Below are 5,930 nucleotides of genomic sequence, written 5' to 3' on the forward strand. Positions count from 1 at the left end.
TGCGTGCTGTTAGCCCCGCTGACTTCAGTGGGGTTTAGCACATGCCCTAAGGATGTGCAATGTGCTTTGCTGGATCAGAACTAGCGAGCGACTACCAAGAACTTGAATTGTATGCAGCGTGCACACAGAAGCCTAGAAAAAGCTCTGGAAAATTGGGTTACATGGTCTTTTTCAGTCTGTCATTCTGCAAAAGGCAGATGTACGCTTTCTTGACTGCAGTTGTCAGGGTTTTTTGGATTTGGGTGATTAAATGAATGGGTTAAGTCAACATTTTCAACCAAATTACTGTGTGGATGACTCAGCTCAACGCCAGCTGGCTGGTCTTGTTTAGGTTTGCCAGCTGCAAGCTGGACTTGTTTGAACCTTTGAGTCTGAACTCTGCTAGGTTCCCACTGAGCTAATAACCTATGTTACTGCGATACCAATGCAATCCCCTTTCTGGGGGGAGGAAGAGGAGCTCTCTGCATCTGTTCCAAACAGAGTCTTTGTGCTTTGACTTTGGCAATGCTGTTCCTCTCTGAATTTCGCAAGCTGTCCTAGAAAGTGCAGTCCTGAGCTAAGCTTCTGCTCCTGTGAATCAGGGGCTTGCTCTGAAGTTGCTGCTGGTGGGCTTATCATTTGACTGCCTGGGTTTGACTGGTGCTGAACAGCTTTTCTGCTCTATACGACTGAGTTTCACATGCGGCTTATGTTCGCAGTACAGCAAAATGTTTCCTTGAGCTGCTTATTCCCCAGGATAAAACTGCACATGTACGTTTGTGAAGTGTGAGGGAGCTGGGTGTTACATCTAGTAATTGAAGGGGAAGCTCATTAAGGTTTATTAAAAAATTAAATTGGGTGCGGGTAGGGTATGTGGAAGTATTGATCTATTTCTGTCTAAAGAAGTGTGTGTGCATGTTCTACGTGCAGTACACAGATCATCTCTGATACCATGTTCACACTTTAAATATACTGTAGGTATGGAGGAGCATAGGATGTCTGTAGTGACTTAATTTAAGCACTTTTCACTCCTCTGTGCTTTTTACCAGTTAAAGATGCTTTTGTTTTCTTTTGAAATTTCTGGTTGCCACTCTTATTCAGGCACAGATGTGTCTCATCATATCTATATGTACACTGCCCCTATACATGTATGCACTTATAATACAGCACTTGCCCGTATCAGTAAATACTGGGGGGGGGTGTGGGTGTGTGTGTATATACGTACATGTAATACCGTAAAGTTGGTGTTCAGCTATTAGGGAGCACAACCATAGGGATACCATTGACAACCAAAGAGAATCTGGTTTTAGACATCACACCTTGTGGAGAGAGCCTCCTCTTCCACCTGATCCTCAGTTTTTAGCAAATGTGATTAGCTGTATTTCTTACTACAGCCTCACTTGAAAGGTAAATAGGTTTCTAAGGATCAGCAGTTCTTCAGCTTAAAGGCTCCCTAAAACCAGCAGTTATTTAAATCAACATCAATAAATAAGTGAATGAAATGAAGTTTTAGGAGATGAGCTCAGGGAGACTGACTGGTTCTTGTGGCACGTGCTTTTTCCTTGAAGGCGGAAGAAGTAAGAAATGCAAATGGAAAGGAACACGTAAGTGTCCCCTACTCAAATATGAGTGCTGCAGCTAGGAAGGATAAAGACTGTAACCCAGAGCAGCGTGCCTGGCTAGGAGCTAATCTCGGCAACATGTCTGAAGCTGCAGCCCACTTGAACTGCAGCTGGAAACCTTGCAACAATGCAACGTGTTTCTGTCCCTGCGGGACTGGCAGGAAGTCTTTGGAAATCAGCACTCCCCAAATGAAAATAACTCATTTGTTTGTGCCATGCCTGCTGGCTGGGGAGGTGTCCTCAGACTGGGGGAGCTGTTGGGCCACACTGGTGTCCTGGAAGTGCACGGATGCACCCTACAGGAAACTTAACCTGACATCCCACACGATTTGGCCGAATAAAGTGATCTCTGCCCTTTCCAAACTTATTTATATTTTTCGTTGACTGCATAATCTGGCCCTCTAGAAAGTCCCTTCAGGAGGTCACACAGCTGAAATAATAGCTAATGAATTTTTTTAAATGATTTGGGAGTTATTAAATACTTTCTTCTGCCTTTCCTTCCCTCCCCTCAGTCCCTCTTTGGCAAACACTCCTGGGTTATTCCACTGGAGCACTTTCCATCCCGATGTGTATGAAGGAAGGACCTACACTCATCTCCAAGTGTTTGCATGCTGCCCCCACACTACGTAGGGCTGGAGTAAGAAAGCTATCTGAAGTGTGCCATATCACAGCGGCTCCAGAGACTAAGGAGAACTGTTGGCATTGCTTTTCCTTCCAGACATGTCCCTATTCTGCTCCTATCACCTCACTTGGCTGTTTCATCTCTGGTTATGGAATGGTCTTAAATCCAGGGGATGGGGCTCTTAGACTTCACCAGTATTAAACCATCCAAACTATTTCCATCTATGCTCCGTTAACGAAAGGAGCTGAGTTTATTTCTTTCAGTGGAGCTGTGCCGGGTTAAACAAGCTAGGCTCTGACTGCAGAAATTGGTGGTTTGTGTCTGTTCTGAGGGAATCTGCTCCCCTTTACCATGTCTGCAGAGATCCTCCCATGTGCATTGGCTGTGGATGAGATGCTTAGCTTTTGGGGACTCGCTGCCTGGCCAGGGGATCACCTCTGATAAGACCCAGCCAAGTCATCTTGTTGGCTGAGGATTGCTCCTAGGCACAAGAGAGCCAAGGGAATGCCTTGGGCTGCCTTTCCAGGAAAGGGAGCTGTGGTCTAGTCCAGGGACCAGCAATGTCTGTGGAGAGGGCCCAGACCACTGCAATAGCAGGACAGGTAGGGGCTGCTCTGAACCAGCTTCTTTCTTCTCCTGGACTTCCAGCTGTATACTTCAAACCTGAAAATGTTGCTTTATCCCTACTTACATTGGTCTTATATATAATGGATTGAAGTTTTTCCAAGGGATTTAAAGAGCAACTAAATGATAAAGACTCTCGTATATAATGGATTGAAGTTTTTTAGTTGCTCTTTAAAACCCTTAAAGAGCAACTAAATGATAAAGACTCTCAGACATGAGTGTAGGCTGGTATTCTCAAAAGGATGAAGGAAATTTAGTGCCCTTCAAAAAAATCTCAGCTCTGGAGCAGCACTGAATCTCTTTGGGCTCACGTCTCAGCTCCAGTCTGTTCGTCAGATGCTCTCACTCCCCTGATAACAGATCAGAGAAAGGGAGTCTTGGCTGTTTGAAGGCCATGTTCAGTGTGATGCTCTGGTGTGGGGACTGAGTATGCACACACAGTGAAGGTGAAATTGTTTTATGCTTCAGCTCAATGGTGTTTGACCATGTCAGTTCTTTCCTTTGCCTCCAAAACAGCCTGGCTGCCTGCTGGGTGGGGAGCTGCAAAACCATCAGGGTGAATTTTGAGCTACCTCAGGTTCAGTAGCAGATGAGAGCAGGGGATCCCTGGCTGCAGGTGAGGAGCTGAGCACCTACTGCTCCTGTGGGAGAGCTGGTAGGGGCTTCAGCTCAACTTTGGATTAAGGTTGGGATGAGGGTGGGAGAGAAGGTGGGGAAACCTTCCTAGCACCCTCCAGTCAGTCTTTGGAAACCCTGTTTACATCTTTCCTCCTTCCCTGTTTTTTGTAGCACTGGAGGATGTGTAGGTGTGAAAAGGGTGTTGTTGGCTCCTGGGAGTCTTTCTGCCTCCAGCCTGTCTCTTCCTTGACCCTGATGTTCATGGCAGGTCTGGCTGCTCCCCCTTCATCCCAGTCATCCTGCCTGCAACATCCATGTGGTGCAGTGCTCTGTTGTCTGCACCGCAAAGCAGAGATCCCCACTGGGAACAGGCTCCTCAAGTTAGCGTGATGCCTGGTCAGTCTCAGCCTCTCTTTGTGATAAATCCCAGCCCAAGCTGCTCATTCTGCCTGTCATCTCTTCCCTGGTCTCCAAGGCCCTTTGCTTCCTCTGCTGTCGGTCTCCTGGGCTCCTCCTCCTGGTCTGCTCCTCCTTCTTCCCCCTCAACTCCCTCTGCTCCCCCTGTGCTTTGCTCTATCATTTGCCTCTGCCAAGACGAGAGCACAGGAGTTGACCCCAGCTCTTGGTTCAGATTCCCCCAGCTTTGTGTTGTGCCTTCTCCCAGTTTTGGGCTCCTTGCTGTCTGTCAGGCTCAACTCAATACCAGCAACCGATAGGGAGGTGCGTGTGAGCACATGTGCTCCTGGCAGCTCTCTAGTCTCACTGATCGCCCTTCTTAAGGCTCCTCCTCACACACAGCTTCAAAAGTGACATGAAATTCTCTTCCCGTGTAATCAGTGTGCGTTTGTTCTGCCTCGGAGGAAGCTGATGCTTAAATCCCCTCTACTTCCCAGGGGCTCCCTCCCACCACCAGGCATCATCTGTTATGGTTGCACTGCAAAAAGGGGCATCTTCCCCTTTTGGGGGATCCCATCCTACTTCTCAGGAGGGGCTGCAGCATGGAGGAGAATCCTGCAGTTTCGTGTCTATCTGTAGCAAGCAAATGCCAGTGTGTTAGGATCTACAGCAAAGGGGGAAAAGAGATGAAAGTACAGAAACACATATTTGAAAATGTCTGTAATTTGGGAACACTGTTGGCTCAATAGCATCTGTAATGCAAAAATCTTGATGTTTTCTGCTTTCTTGTCTGCACCAGAAACCTCAGGTTGCCATGTCTAGCTTTAGCCCTACTTTACTGGTATTTTCTTAAAGCCCCATGTAACTTTTTAAATGTTATTAACAGAGCATGTCATGTCTTAATTAATCAATTAATGTAGTATTTTTAATAGTGTATGGTTTTAGTCTTCAGACTTTAGGTGGAAAAGCTTGAACACATGATCTTTGAAGGGTTCAAAACTAGCAAAAAGGACTTGAAGGATGGTCTCTGAAATCCTGTCTCAGTTCACATCTGATGTAGGGGGCTGGCAACTGCCTGGGAATCGGGAGGAACCAGGGGCACAGGCTGTTCAAAGCTGCAGAAAGACGAGGGCTTTCACAGCAAGGTGAAAGATTGAAAGGTGAAAGGTGGAGAGAAATGTTCCAGGTATCAGCATGATTTTTGACAAAGAAATCCAGTCTTGCATTCAACAGTGGTTATCACTGTTGTACAAAAGGAGGGGGGGAAGGTTGCATTCCTGATCTAGGAAGTCAGGGGAGAAAATTAGTCCAAGAGGTGTTTAGGTCTGAATTATTACCCAGCAATACCATGCAGGCAGTTCTGTCTCTGCCCTGAGTTTTGCATCTGTGTGCTGACCATAATGGTGATTTTTTTTTTTTTAAATGCATCCCCATCTCCACACAATCTCCTGTGGTTTGTGAATCACAGCACTGCTGATTTAAAGCATGCCTAAATATTTAAGGAAAGCCTGATTTATTCTGTAAATGCTTGCTCATCAGTTTTCCTTTTAATCATTGCAACTGTTGGGACTCTAAAGCCCCCTTGGCTCCCCTGGTCACTTTGCACAGCTTTTTAGTGATTCTGCTTTAACTGGAGACCTTGGGATGGCTCTAGCCCAAGTGAACTCCTCGAGATCCTTGTGCAGTATTCTCCTGGTGGTACCCTGAGATCAGCAGATGCTGGCCTTTCTCTCAACTCCCACTCAGTGCCTCAAATCCCAGGGAAAGCTCTCCTTCCGCTGCTACACCCTGTGCTTTGAAGACAAAAATTATTCAGCAAGATCTTGGGGGTTTGTATGGTTCAGCTGCCTTCAAAAATTCGCAGGGGTTTCCAAAGCTGAGATAAGGACACCTCCATGCACAGCCTGCTCTGTCTTCAGTGCCAGCCCTCTGCAGAGCTTCCTCGACACTGATGCATGCATACCCTGCCTGCATAGTAAGACTTGCCTGCCTGCGGTAAAGCAAATTCTCTCATGAATGCTCCTGTCTACCTGTATGCAATGCCTGTTTGCAATTATGCACTGAGCTCT

The sequence above is a fragment of the Fulmarus glacialis genome, unplaced genomic scaffold (genome assembly GCF_000690835.1).
Source record: "Fulmarus glacialis isolate BGI_N327 unplaced genomic scaffold, ASM69083v1 scaffold1589, whole genome shotgun sequence".
Lineage (NCBI taxonomy): Eukaryota > Metazoa > Chordata > Aves > Procellariiformes > Procellariidae > Fulmarus > Fulmarus glacialis.